Consider the following 15,711-nt stretch of genomic DNA (forward strand, 5'->3'; position numbering starts at 1 on the left):
GATCTGTATGAATATGGGATCTTCCAGGCAAGAATACTAGAGTGGGTTGCCATTTCCTCCTCCAGGGGATCTTCCCAACCCAGGGATTGAACCGGCGTCTCTAAGTTGTCCTGCACTGGCAGGCAGTTTCTTTACCACTAGCCCCACCTGGAAAGCCCCTGTATGAACAAAGACAGTACTGTCTTCCCTCAAAACAGTTATTAAGTTTACCTCTTGACTTGAAGGTACATGACCCCACTGTCACTTGCCCACTCACAGCCAGCCACATGCAGATAGTGGGCTGGGTGCTATGGAAGTAGAAACAGGTGGGGTCTAGCACCTGCTCCAACCAGAGAGCCCCGGGTTTAGTGAATTAAAGACACCAATACCAAGAGAAGTTACAGTGCGACGTGGCAAGGACCCTCAGAGGGATGTGGAAGACAATGCCCATGAGTGAATCAACAGGACAGGCTGTGCAGAAAGGATGTGGAGAAGTGACCACTGGGCTGGCCTATACGAGTGCCTGTCAGAAAAAGCCGAAGTGGGGAGAAAAGGCCAGGGTAGGGTAAGAGTCTGAGTGTGTGAAAGGACAGATGTGTGTGGGGAGGGTGAGGATAGGGGGGTGAGATGTGGTTGGTGGAAGCACATTGCACTTGATCATGAAGGGCTGTGGGGTCGGGTATTTCTCTACCTGAACCTACAGCGACAGGGTTTCCCACGTATCTCAGCAGTAAAGAACCTGCTTATCAATGCAGGAGACATGGGCTCGATCACTGGGTCAGGAAGATCCCTGGGGGAGGAAATGGCAACCCACTCCAGTATCTTGCCTGGAGAATTCCATGGACAGAGGAGCCTGGCAGGCTATATACTCCACGGGGTCACAGAGAGTCAGACACAACTGAGCGACTAAACCACCACCACCACCACCTACATCTACATCCAGAGATGGGAGTGTCTGGTTAATGGATACTTCATTGGTAAAGGCAAACCCAGATGACAGTGCACAGAACCATCCAGAGCCAGCCTGCATGTGGGTTCCCTGTCCCTCTACAAGGGAGGGACAACTGCTTGCCCACATCAGGCCAAACATCTGCCCTGGCTGAGGTTCCACTGGCTTCGCTGGTTAAAGCGTACATTTCTGAAGGAATAAATTACAAATTTAAATGTTACATTTTGCATTTTCTGAGTCAAGAATTACAGGAAGAGCATGATAGGTGACTGGGTCTAAATTTTAAAAATGAACAAAAGTCCAAAAGCTCATCTTCATGGTCTCCTAGACACACTGACCTTTACTTTCAAAGAATCTAGAATTGTGGGTGTACCAAATTAAGTAATTACGCTAATGATGCTTTTAAAAAGCTAGTCCTCTGGTTCTCTTACATAACTGTGTTATAATTTACAAATTCCATCATAAAATACTTCTTCCTTTGCTGGGACACATTCCAGTCCGTTCTTCATAAAGATTTATGTGTAAAGGAGTGACTTTCTAAGCAAAACACCACTTACTGAGCAGGAAAAACCTCAAGACAAACTGTAATTAAGCCATTAATGTTATTTTAATTTCTTGCTTAATTTCCAGCTCTTGATATTCATTTCCCTATCAGATGGAAAACATTTTAATTAGAATAAAGACAGTTTAAGAAAACTTATGCAGTGATTAAGCTTTCATTATTACTAAATTGTGTCTATTGAGTCTTTTCTTTTGTATGAACACAGTGGGCAAGAAGGCCATGGTATTTATATAAAGGTGCACAGTGAGGGACCAGGCGGATTCTCTGTGATGCTCAGGGGGTTCCTGAAGTCGGGACGCAGAAAACACAGACTATTGGGGTAGACCCTGCTTTCTTATGACATCATCTCACAAGAAATCAATGACTCCACCAATGACTCCTTCAACACAAAGTCATCCAAGGACAAAGATTCAGAAATGAGGCTCAAGGTGAAAGTCGCTCATGTCTGACTCTGCAATCCCATGGACTCTACAGTCCGTAGAATTCTCCAGGCCAGAATACTGGAGTGGGTAGCCTTTCCCTTCTCCAGGGTATCTTCCCAACCCAGGGATCAAACCCAGGTTTCCTGCATTGCAGGTGGATTCTTTACCAGCTAAGCCACAAGGCTCATGGTGGGCTCCTCCTAATTTGGGGGCTTGTAGAACTTTTGAGGATTTGGGCTTAACACAGAAAACAACAACAAGGGACAGAATCAGGGTATCCATTCACCTTTTCCCCTGGGGTTCATTACTGGGTTGGGAAGGAGTAAGAACATGTGTGTAGCTGAAGTGTTCTGTTCACCCTTTCAAAACAGTTCACTTTCCCTGGGCTACAACATGCTAAAAAAGAACAGCTTTCTGACCTACCATCAATGTTTGTGCATGCATGCTTAGTCGCTTCAGTCTTGTCCAACTCTTTGCAACCCCATGGGCTGTAGCCTGCTAGGCCCCTCTGTCCACGGGATTTCTCAGGTAAGAATACTGGAGTGGGTTGCCAGTTCCTCCTTCAGGGGATCTTCCCAACCCAGGGATCAAACCCACATCTCCTGTGGCTCCTGCATTAGAAGATGGATTCTTTACCACTGAACCACCTGGAAAGGGAACATGCATGTGTGTGTACACATGCACTGCCCACAAAGGGTTTAAAAAATAGCCTTCTGACCACCCATCAATGTTTATTAATTTTAAATACACACTGTGGATCAAAGCTGACACCTACACACACACACACACACACACACCCACGGGCACATCTCATTTCACTGCACTTCACAATATTCTGGTTTTTTACAAACTGAGGGCTGGGTGCAGCCCTGGATCAAGTGAGTCTATTGGCACCATTTTTCCAACAGGATTTGCATACATCACGTCTGTGTGTCATGTTTTGGTAATTTTTAAAATATTTCACTTTTTCATTATTATTCTATTTGTTATGATGATCTCTGATCAGAGATCTTTGATGTTACTCTTGCAAAAAGATTATGACTTGCTAGAAGGCTCAATGACAGTTAACATTTTTTGGAAAAGAGTATGTTTTTAATTAAAGTACATACGTTATTTTTAGACATAATGCTAGTATTCCACACTTAACAGACTATAGTGTAGTGTAAACATAACTTCTAAATGCACTGGGAAACCAAAAAAATCCATGTGATTCACTTTATTGCATTATTTAATTTATTGCAGTGGTCTGGAACCAAACCCGCAATATCTCCGAGGTATGCCTGTGTGTGTCTGTGTGTGTGTGTATTTAAATTCTTTGCATAATAAATGGTGTGTGTGTGTGTGTGTATTTAAATTCTTTGCATAATAAATGGCTGGCCATGCCTGGCTTTTAAAAGCATCAGAGAGCAAGCAGGGTCTGTATCATGAGACTGTCTCAAAAAGCTACTAAACGTGAGCTTCTTCAGGGATTCAAACACATTTAGGATTGTTAAGTATAACTAATAGAATTTGAAAGGTGAAAACTGCTTAGTCGTATCCGACTCTTTGCAACCCCTATACAGTCCATGGAATTCTCCAGGCCAGAATACTGGAGTGGGTAGCCATTCCCTTCTCCAGCGGATCTTCCCAACCCAGGAATTGTACCCAGGTAGGTCTCCTGCATTGCAGGCAGATTCTTTACCAGCTGAGCCACCAGGGAAGCCCAAGAATACTGGAATGGGTAGCCTATCCCTTCTCCAGAGGATCTTCCCGACCCAGGATCTCCCACATTGCAGGTGGATTCTTTACCAGTTGGGCTACCAGGGAAGCCCATAGAATTCGAGGATTATGCCAAAATCTAGGAATATAAAGATGAGACAAAACAAAGAACCTAAAGGATAAAAGTAAAACTCACGTGAAACGTTGCCCTACTACGGAGATCCTGGAAAAACCATGGCACTGTGTTCTGCTATTATTGTGACTCAGAAATCTTGCCGTGAATTCCCAATTCCAAGGAATTACCACTCTGATCTGCCTGGAGGCAAGAGCAAGCGTCCAAAACATCACAGATGCTTTGAGAAATGACAGGATTGGGCAGGAAACGCTCCATGGTGGGCAGAAGGTGAAGAGTAGGGGCCACTGAAGCAGCAACCCTAACAAGGGTCCCAGCCTCCCTCTCCAACCCTGCCCATCTCATCAGGATCATAAGTGGTTTCAAATCCACAATGACAATCGGTCACAAACCTTGGCCTCCCTGTTCCTGACCCACTCCCTGTGACACCCTTGGACTGCACTTCCATGGTCATTTCCGAGACTCAGCCTATCCAGTATGGTAGCTACAAGTCACATGTGGCTTTTGAGGTGTGCTGAGTCTGAACTAAGTACAATTTAAAGACAAAACACCTCAACAATTTTTATATTGACCATCAGTTCAGTTCAGTTCAGTTCAGTCGCTCGGTCATGTCTGAATCTTTGCGATCCCATGAACCACAGCACGCCAGGCCTCCCTATCCATCTCCAACCGTTGGAGTCTACTCGTAAACCCATGTCCATTGAGTCGGTGATGCCATCGAACCATCTCATCCTCTGTCGTCCCCTTTTCTTCCTGCCCTCAATTCACATAATACTTTAGATACATGGGGCTACATAAAATATATCATTAACATTAACTTCACTTCTTTATACTGTTTTAAAATACGGCTCCTAGATCATTACAAATTACACATCGGTCACACTATTTCTACTGGACAGCACTGCTCTAGACCTTGATGGTAACCACAACTGCACCCCTTCACAAGATCAAGTTCAAGCATCCCGCTCTGACTATCCCTACTCCAACAATTCCATGGCCCTACTTCCTTGAATGCATGAGCTTCCCTCATGGCTCAGTGGTAAAAAAAAAAAAAAAAAACCTGCCTGCCAATGCAAGAGAGGTGGGTTCGATCCCTGGTCCAGGAAGATCCCCTGGAGTAGGAACTGGCAACCCACTCCAGTATGCTTGCCTGGGTAATCCCATGGACAGAAGAGCCTGATGGGCTACAGTCCACGGGGTCGCAAAGAGTTAGACATGATTGAGCAACTGAACAAAAACAATTCCTTGAAAGCAGTGACCCAGGGCCTCCTGCTGCCCCTCCTTCTCACTCACGCTTCACTTTTGCCCCCTGCTTGGTCCAGAGGCCGCTGCCCACCATCACACAGGTGCTCGGCTCCCTTGTCCCTCCCCCGCCAGCACTCCCCAGGGAGACTCCCAAACCTAGGTCAAACCCAGCTCTCGGCATCTTCCCAGCTCACACTAGGGCAGCAGAAAACACAGCTTCCAAAGCACCTGCTCTACTTCCTCTCCTCCCGTTTGTGCTTGAGTCAGTAACACCCTTACCATTTCATTCATCTGGCTCTTATCAAAGTCACCAGTGACCCACGCTGCCAGACCCAGGGTCAGCTCTCAGCCTGCATCTCACCTGACTTTAGAAGGTTTGACACAGACGACCTTGTTCTCTGCTTTGACACACGCTCCTCCAGGACACCCTACTTTCCTGGTTTCCCTCCATGGAGCTCCTTCTCGCTTCCTTCACTCCCTTCTCCCCTTCCTCTCATCACTGAGTACCCCTGTGCTCCATCCATCCACACCCCCTACCAGATTCCATTTATTCCAGAGTCTTACAACCCTTCGATCCACTGACAACAGTGAGGAGCCTGGCTCAAGTCGAGACCCCTCCTCTAAACTGCCTGCCTACTGCACCCATCCACGTGGTCTCATGAAGCTAACACAGCACAGCGCTGTCTCCTGGGCCATCTCCCTCACCTGCTGCTGTGCCACAGTCTTCCCCATCTCAGTGAATGGGAACTGCATTTCCAGTTGCTCAGTGCAGAAACACTGGCATCATCCCCAACTCCTCATGTTTGCAGACAACCACTCAGCTCTTCCCCTGAAATGCATCCAGCATCTGACCATTTCTCGCTGCCCTGGTCCAGACGAGCCACCACAGGCCTCTGCAACCGTCTTGTCACGAGTCTCCCTGCCTCCATCCCTGACCCCCCTAAACTAGGGATCAACAAACTTTTTCTTAAAGAGCCAGAGAGTAAACATCTCAGGCTCTGTGGGCCAGATGGTCTCTGTTGCAACTACTCAACTTGGCTGTCGCGGCTTGAAAGCAGCCTCACACACTACGCAGACAAGTGAGCATGGCTCTGTGCCAATAAAACTGGAGCTTGAACGGACACTGAAACCTGAATTTCATATAAGTTTCATGTGCCACAGAATATTCTTAGTCATCTTACTTCTTTCCCAACCCCCTAGCAATGTAAAGAACATCCTCGGTTTGCTGGCTGCCCAGAAACAGGCAGGGGCTGGATTTGGCCCTGGGGCCAAGATAAGCCAACCTTTGCCCTAAACTACTCTCTGCACTGCATGGAAAGTGATCCCTTTAAAAATATATATATATATAGTTTTGGCAAAGCCATCCAGCATTTGGAATCTTAGTTCCCTGACGAGCAGACCAAACCTGTGCGCCCTACAGTGGAAGCTCAGAGTCTTAGCCACTGGATTACCAGGGAAGCTCCCAAAATGATCATTTTAATCATGTCATTTTCCTGCTCAAAAATTCTTGGCTGGCTCCCCTTCTGATTCAGTAAAACCAAAGAACTGCCCAGGCCCTACAAGGCCCAACCACCTCATCTGCTCCCCTCCACTGTCCTTACCCAGTGCGTCCACAGAGGCCTCTTTGCTTCTCTTTTGCTATTGCTGAGCCCACAACTACCCCGGGACCTTTGCTTTTGTTGTTCCCGCTGCTTGGAGTACCCTCCACCCGGATATCTACATGAATCACGGTGTTACTTCCTTCAAATCGCCGTAGGAGAGACACCTGCTTCCGCCACACCAGCCAAGGCAGCGCCCGTGCGCACACACACCCACGTCAATATCCAGAACATTCACTGGTTTTTGTCACACTTATTATCATACAATATTTATTTCTCTATTCAGGTAGAAATAAACAGATCAGGCCATTTTTTAACAGGCAAACAAGACGGCACAATGTTCATGAAACCTGGAGGCAGACAACCTGGGCTGGAATGCCGCCAGCACTGGTGTGACCCCGGGTGAGTTATTGTTAACCTCTCCGTGCCTCAGATTCCCTCTCTGTAAAACAAGGACAGTGACAGCGCCTGTCTCCTCAGGGTTCTGAGCGCTGATGAGGCCATCAGTGTGGGGTGTGTAGGCACTCACTGTCAACTTTCTGTCTGGTGATTGTGACTCCTCCCGGCCAACCAGAAAACAAGCTCTTTGAAAGCAGGCCTCGCTTTGTTTACTGCTTTGCTCCTATACCTAGGACAGTGCCTGCTACCAGGCACTGGGTAAGTATTTATGGGACAAATGGATAAATGTTTTGAATTTAAGTCTCTCTCGAGGAATGCAGAACACTCCCTTAGCCCCCAGTCATACAGGTATCGGGGACAGCGAAACTCTAAAAACCCTCCGCAGCAAGAGAAAAAGACCCTGACTATTCCAGATGGCCTTCTGGTGTTTTGCTCTGGGGTGAAACCTGGACCTGAGCCCTCAAAGCCAGGCTCTGAGCAGCAGCAGTGTCACTCATAGAAAGTCTCCTATATTCACAAACTGTGCTGTATACTCAGGGCTCATGTGTTTGGGTCCCTAACCAAGTTACAGGAGAAACAGACCCCATAGTCAGATTCCAATTCTGCAAGTAAAACACCAACTTAATACCTAGTAGCACAGCTCCGTACAGGTCTAACAACACTTCCTGGGCACAAGCACAAAAGACTATTTAGTCAAAGCAGCTGACACTTCACTGACTTCTAAAAAAAACAAAGAACATCTCATGAAATGAAAGTCTTTCCTAAGCAAAAAGGTGGTTAAGGAAAACTTCCATCCACCCATCACACACCACCAACACTCACAACCACCACAGTACCATGGATATGGCAGCTCTCCTAAGATGACTGAGTTCTGACTGATAAACAGTACTAACATGAGCTAAAGTACTACGAGTCCTAACATCCTGGGGACGGGCCTTTAATTGGAAGATATTAACACTCATACATGTCCTGGTATAACATGACTCTTCTTCCAGTGAGAATTCTACTTCCTTTAAAGTAGACCACAGGACAACATGGTCACCCGCCATTAAGCAAAGTAGACAACTACTCTCCTGACCCTTTAAAATGCTTCCCCATGAAATAAGAAATGAACACCTTTAGTGTTTGTTCTACCAAGTGGGAACAAGTGAGTGAGATGTCAGTGGTAAAAAAGCACATCTATGTCCATTAGTAGAGAATTCAGGTGTAGAAGTGCCTGCCTGCAATGAATGTCAGAAAAACATGTGCCTGGATACGTAAGTGATTATGAGGAAGGGTAAGAAACTGGGGGGGGGGGGGGTGGTGGTGGTGAGTGGGGGAAGAACCCCAGAGGTCAGAGTGAACTGCCTGCCCACCTCCTGGGTGGCTCTGGCCTCCTGATGACAGGGACACAGCCTGGGGGAGCGTTTTTCTCAGAAGTGACAAGACCTGAAACTCATCTTTTCCTGTTAACCCAGGAATGGTTTCATCTTCTTCACTCTGCAGCTGGCTGGCCACTGAGGTCGCTGTGACCTGGAACAGAGGACACACAGGAGGCAGGCGGCATCCGTCCCAGCTCTGTCCTGCCCTGCTACACGGGGAGCCAAACCTGAACAGTCAGGATGGTAGTCTCTAATTTAATACTGTATTTAGCTGATGATCCCAAATAACACTTTGTCAGCTTTTGTGATCTAGCACAAAACCACATGCCTTGTGATATACCAGCTGGGCTCTGGTAATGCCCTTGACTGGAGGCTTAAAGGCTTTGGTTGGGACGTAACTTTGATGTACTGAATTTCCATTTCAAACTGCGATGATTATCCCTGGGTTTGGTGCAGCAGAGAGTGCTACCAGAATTCGACTGTGGCTAGTTAATAAGACGACCTCTGCCTTCTGGTCTACTTCTGGGAGTGCTATCGCTATTCTGCTATGCTTGTTTGCAAGATCGAAAAGCCGTGGTTGTTTGGTCTACAGGATGCGGGCATCAGAACCATCTGCCTGGTCTGGTGTTTCTTTAATTAAAACTTTAATTACAGATATATCTCTGCACAGATATGTGCTGTCTATCAGCTCCTGTTCTTAATTACCTGTGCTAATGAGAGCTGAAAGGAGAGTGAATGTTGGCTGGGTGTCTCTTACGTGTCAGCACTCATGTCAGACGGTGGGACACATGCCAGGGCAGGTAAGAGAAACCCAGAGTCAAATGCTGCCACCAACTTGCCCCCCTCACTGTCAGCCCTGCTTCCACCACTACAGAAGGAGGAGAAAAGTCCTCTGGCTTCTCCCGGGGGGAGAAACAAGGGGCGGAGAAGGGAAAAAAACACTCCAAAGGATCCGTAAAGAGAGAGGGGAGGACTGGGGCATCACAGGCTGACCATCCATGTGCTGCGCGGGCACCCACATCTGTCCCATGGTCTAAAGCCTGTGATTCTGAGGTGTGTCATCTGGTGCCATGGCAACCAAGGCCCCGGTTTCCCGGGAGAGGACAACCGCCAATGAGAACAGACAGGAGCTGCATCCCATGTGCTCTGACTGCACAGCGACCCCACCGCCGCCTCAGCCAGCAGTCACCCCCCTACTGACGAGGGCAGATATTCACTGAAGAATGGCAAAAATATCTTCCACACTTGGACCATGTTTCTTATCCTCCTCACTGCCTCCTGAGGGGTTAAATGCCATCAGAACTGCCCCTAAGGGGTCTGCTCAGCCCCTCCGCCACCACCCTCCCCACCAGGGTTGGGTACTTCCTGTCACCTCCCGAGGCACACAGGCCACCGTGCACGACCACATGACATCCACGCGCCCCAGGCAGCACAACTGAATGGGCTGAAGGCCTCTGGAAAGGGCCTTCCTCTCAGGAGCAGCTCCTCAACACCAAAACGAAGGTCTGACCTCAGACCTTCCAGCAGCAAACACGCTAAAAGCTGGATGCAGGTGCCTCTAGAAGAGTCAAGTCCGTCACTGCCCCGCACTCTGTCCTAGTTAGTGATGGCGTTTCTCAAACATCCATGCCAAATTATCTACCTGAGATATACCACCCAACTCAAGGCTGATGATCACAAACAAAATCTGACAACTTTTGGAGTGACTCAGGGAACACCTTCACCTCTGAAAACCAAGTCCCAGGACACATCAAATCAACTACGAGAAACACCAGGCCCCTTGCAGGATTTCAAGTGTTTAAAGCCTGATGACAGATACATTCAGAAGTATCTGTAACATGATGGAGAAAAAGAGAAACAGGGGGAGGATAAGAAAGGGGAGGGTTGGGGAGGAGAGGGAAGAAGGGACTGAAGAATAAATGCACACAAGACAAGGAGAGAAAAGAGAGTGAAAAGGCAAAGGAGAGACCACCCACTGCTTCATTTTGCCCCACAAGCAATCTCCAACCTGGTTTCTGTGATGGTAAGATGCCCGCTCTCAGAAGACTACCTCCTACTGAGGTCAGAGACTCTCTCCTCCCACAGGAAGGCAGCTGGTGGGTGAACCACCAAACTGCCCATAAAGGCCACTGTAGTTTACAATGCGACTCAACAACCTACAGCACCGGCCCGTGTGCGAGACGCAGGAGTCCACACGTGCACACATCAGTTCCAGGTTTTCCTTGCTGTAAATACCATAAACACCCCGTGTCTCTCCATGCTGCTGACCAACGGTTTCTCTGAACTGGCAGCCCTGAGACTGGGATGGGGTCAGGGCTCCACGATTTAAAGCTGGATGTGTGGTAAAGAGCAAGAGCAAGGAAGCTGCTGCCCAGAGCCCCTCCAGGCGCCATGTGAAGGCAGGGCCTTCCTGCCCGGGCACTGGACGCCTGACCAAGGCAGGTCTGCTGGTAGCTGAGGGACAAGAATGTGTGCAGACGAGGGCAGAATTTCCTGTCAGGGGAGCCGCTAGGTTTGCCAGCAAACACTAGGCAGCGGGTCCTGGAAGGGCAGTACCTGGACTGAAGTCCTGGACTCAAGACCCAGTTTTGTGACCCACTAAGGGTGACCCCAAAGCTCATTTAACCTGCTTGAGCGTCAGTGTTCTCAGGGGCCAGGCAGAGTTAACAAACACCACAGAGCTCATAGATAAATGCAGATAGTTATGTGGAAACACTTGGGGAAACATGACACAGAGCAGTGACTTCCTTCTTCCTTATTCTACTGAGGATGGAGCACTGAAGCCTCTCACAGCAAAGCAAAAACCTCTCAATGCTTTCTGACTCTTCAGCTCGCTAGACAGCTGACTGAAGCTAAGAGAACAAGCAAGTGCTGACTAAAAAGATGGGGGTCTCTCCCACCCACGGGTCTTTTGTGTGTCTCTTAATTTAGCCTAAATTAGCTAAAATCAAAGAACCTATCATTAAAGGGCCAACAGGCTCTTAATTATCTAAACTTGTCTTGTTAAATGGTTAAGAACCCAGGTTTAACTTGAAGCATCTGAACTAGCACTGGTTATTCCCATAAACCAGTGAGTGGTCCCCAACCTTTTTGGCACCGGGAACCAGTTTTGTGGAAGGCAATTTTTCCATGGGGATCTTTCCAACCCAGGGATCGAACCCATGTCTCCTGCATTACAAGCAGATTCTTTACCACTGGGCCACCAGGGAAGCCCCATCAACCCTATTTTAAAGAGGAGAAAACTGAGGCACAGAAAAGTTAGATGATGGTCTCCGCCAGGCCACCTGCGAAGGGTCAAGGTGGGAGGCAGGATTCCACGCAAGGCGGCCGAGCTCCTGACGAATCACCAGAGTTCTCACTACCTCGTCCTCCCAGCATGAAGACTGCAGCTGCCAAGAGCACAGCCCTCGAATGAGGTTCCATTTCAAAGACACCTTTCTTCTGGGCTCCCAGGGTGTCCGTCATGCATTTTCATTTATCCTGCCAACAACCCTAAAAAGCTAGTAGGAGATATACAGTCCCCACGTTTCACACAGGATAAAACTGAAGTCGAATCAATGAAATGTTCTACAAACCCCTGTACATTAAGTGGAACAAATGATTTCACTGATTTCAACCACAACATGAAAGCCTTTTGAAGTCTTTCTATTTGAGTTTTTGAGTCTTGTGCGTCGCTACCTCACAAGAGACCCCTGGCAAATCCAGAGACCCTGCCGGTCCAAAGCAGATCTTCTGACTCTCAGCCTAGGGTTTTCTCACCGACTCATGCTCACAAAAACTACATCCAGGTGACTTACAACTCACTAGAATTCCTAAATACTAACCAAGTAAGCGCTGCTCACTGACAATAGGTAACAAATGTGACCGTCTGTATACCAGCTCTCTCTGACTAAATTGCAAAATAAAAATTATCACAATAAAGACATTTCTCCTGGGTGCCTATTAACTGTCTCCTCAGCTCCTACTGGACTTAGGAACAAAGTGTCTGACTGTCTCCAGAGGACCTGAGAGTCTTCGGAGAGATGTCAAGAGGCCCTGATTCTGTCAACAGGGAGCTGGGACTCTGGGGACCAGCAGCCAGCTCCCCCTCGGGGGTCGGGCAGGCACAGGACTGCTTTAGCAAGAAGAGTAGATCAGACCACCGCTCACAGCCCCTCCAGCCCTGCCACGTCTGTTCAGCAAACTCCGAGCCACACGTTACCCTTCTCATGCTAGAAGGACAGGGGTCAGAGAGGAACAAATAAAAGGATGCAACCTGGAAAACATTCCCACACAACTCTAAAAGCATTATCATTTAAAAAAATAAATCACCTTAAAATGCAAGGTTGGATAAGTAAGCTGCTCCCACTCCTGGAACATTCATGCCCTTTCTGGCTCTGTAATCATGGGATGTTTTACCTACTCATACTTCACAGCTCTGACATTCTGCAATTCTGTGAAAAGACACCCGACAAGCCAAGGGCAGTTTCCCAGGTACGTTAAGTATAACAGACAAAGACGAGCGAGGAGGCCTGAAGAAGTGTTCGTGAGCGTTCCGATCTCCAATGAGCAGCTCACTACAACTAATTTTAATTTGTGGTTCTAATGAATGACATAAACTTTTATAGGTATCAACAAAGCTCAGAGAGGACTTAAATCCATTTCAGTGCTCATTTAGCAGCTTCAGCTGTGTGCAATTAAAGCATCAGCATTAAATGTTGGAGAATAAAATAATGAGACACTTAGAAAATAATCTGTGCTTCAGCAGGCCATGCTACGAGATTTCACATGATTTTTCTTTTTTTTTAAAGAACATGATTTCTCAGGAATATCTTGCCAGTTCAAAGAATTAACTTAAGTTTGACTTTTATTTTTAGATTTCAGGGTTTTTCTTTTGCTTTTGAATAAGAGTTTTCTGAAAAGTGGAATACAGTTGCAAATGCACTGTCTGAAAAGCAGTCATGAAATAGCATGTGGCATAAAGCAGTCAGTCTGGTGTATAGACCATCAGAGCCGACTAACCAGGTTTCAGCAAAGGACACGTCTGATCACATTAGAAATGTCATTCATTCTTAACTTACATCTCAAATAAAGGATAAAATACCGAAGGAGGGGGAAAGGTGAATTTTGGGAATGAGACAACTTTCTTATCTTCCAGCCGATACATGGAACTCAAGGGCTAAACTTTTTCTTTCAACAACACTTGAGAATATAAAATGTCATGCATGTGAGGTGGTAGAAAGTGGCAGTGGAGCCCAGTTAAATTCAAGTCGCCACCATTTCTGAAAGAAGGAGAGTGAATCTGCAAAGGAAGGGGTGTGTGGTGACTGTGGTGATGGTGGGGAGGTGTGTGTGGTGACGGGGTGGGGGTGGGGGGGTGCGGGGGTAGGGATGGGAGTGGAGTGGGGGAGGAGATGTGGGTGTCTGGGGTGTGTGCAAGTTACATGTGAACACCAAGTTCATCTGGCTACTGCAAAACATGAATAGAAGAGGAAATATACTGTGTGGGGAAATGCACTCATTAAACTTAAAATTTTTAAAGGATGAAAACACAGATTACACTTTATTTTTAAAACTGAAATGAATTTTAATACAGAAAACGAAGACAGCATTTTGCAAGTTTATCACTTAAAGGGGTATCTCTATTTGAGGAAATCAGCGTGTTACACTCTGAGAGATGAAATGTTACAGCTTGTACACCAAAATCAAAAAATGAAATTAAATTAAAAAATGAAATGGTTACCAAGGTAATGCAGGTCAGGGGATCAAAGGTGAAGGGTCACACATTATTAAAAAGAAATCCAAAAGGACGGCTGCATCATGATCTCTGCAAAACAAAGGAGCTCCAGTAAGTAAAACTCGCACCTCCCAGAATCAAACTCAAGTTCTTGAAAAGACGACGCCCCCTGTAACTGAACACAGTCACTGCTGAGTCCATGTTGAGCCATTTTTAATTAGGTACAAAACCAAATTTTAATTACCTTTTTTAAATAAAAATTTAACCATTCAATCACATTAAACCCCAAATATCCCCCATTACAAGTGACTGAAGTACTGACATTTCCACTGGACCCATGCCCCATTTTCGGGAAATGACACTGTGTTTTAAGTTGCCAACATATCAGAAATCTAATTTGGTCACAGCGTGGTGAGTTTTTTTTTTTTTCCTCTCCTCAAGGAATGAGTTCCAAAATTGAGTTTTTGCAAATTTGTTTCATTTGAAGTAGCTGCATAAAATTTCCATTATTGGAACATTTGGTATAACAATGTTCTAGAAGACAGCAATAAAGTGATACATGATAAAATAAACTGTGTAACTATATCTATTAAGATCTGTTCTCACACTCAACTCTCATTGCACAGGGGGGAAAAGACATTTTAAGCAAAATAACTTGCTATCTCTACTGGAATCAAACAGAATTAATAGAAGCTTGACATAAAGAATATCTTAACAATGGGAAAAAGTGTATGACAGTTGAGGCCTCAATTTCCTGTTGGTATTTACTCATTTCCCTCATTAACAAACTAAAAAGGACATTAATAAACCTTAAAAGGACAGAAAGAGCTAAGGTTTTGTTTTGCATCATGTAGCCACCACAGAAATCATGACAAACACACTTAACTTTGCGGCAATAGCAAGCATAACAATTAGGAGTTACAGTAAATAATTTCCATATTCCTTTCACTAGTAAATAAAATGACTACTATTTTATTTACTAATGATCTTCAGTCTTCTCTCTAAAACTAAACTTGAGCGGGCTACATTTCCTGACTTAAGGATCCAAACAAATTTCTTCACTTCTTGCTGTACAGTGAGTTGTAACAGGCAATAGAAATAATGCCTCTCTATCTAAGAGGGGAAAAGGGAGCATCACTAGAAAGAACTTTAGGTACCATTCCTTCTTCCAGCCTCCAAGGTTAACTTCAATCTTACAATATCTAACATTTGAGTTTACCCTTGATAAAATCAAATTCCCCGAATACTTTCCTATTAAAATAAAGACAACTGCCCCACAGGATTTTATTAAGAGGAACAGGATATTCTTTCTGGTGGCTTAGAGCAATCAATAAATAAACTCTATAAAGATTTTTGTTCCCCCTGATTAGGTTTTGTTAAGAAATAACTGGCAGAGCTTCATGCACTAAATACAAGTGTGTTAGTGCCTCAAGGCCACATTTCTAAAAACATGACTTTTTTTTAAAGTTTCAGAGATACTGAAAAGTAAACTAGCCTTTCATTTATCTGGGATGCTCCTCTCCAGTAAAGTCTGTCATATATGAATTTGTTGCTGGGAGGCATGCAAGCAATTTTGAACACTACAGAAGGAATCAATACCCCATCAAAACAATGCAGATGTTGTTTTAGTAGCACTGTTATTCAGACCA

The 15,711-nt window shown here is 45.8% G+C and overlaps 1 protein-coding gene across 4 annotated transcripts in view; it reads right to left on the reverse strand.

Moving 5' to 3' along the window:
* CAMTA1 (calmodulin binding transcription activator 1) overlaps positions 1-15,711 on the reverse strand; it is a 965,206-nt gene that overhangs the window by 873,104 nt on the left and 76,391 nt on the right. For 2 of the 4 annotated variants that reach the window (XR_009695817.1, XR_009695816.1), the window contains one exon: positions 13,888-14,152. The exons of 1 other annotated variant lie outside the window; for it this stretch is intronic. The gene's annotated coding sequence lies outside the window, so the exon portion shown is untranslated. Of the gene's footprint in view, positions 1-13,887; positions 14,153-15,711 lie in introns of those variants that run through there. One more of the 4 variants, XR_009695818.1, reaches the window with a different exon arrangement.

The sequence above is a fragment of the Dama dama genome, chromosome 14 (assembly GCF_033118175.1).
Source record: "Dama dama isolate Ldn47 chromosome 14, ASM3311817v1, whole genome shotgun sequence".
Taxonomy (NCBI): Eukaryota; Metazoa; Chordata; class Mammalia; order Artiodactyla; family Cervidae; genus Dama; species Dama dama.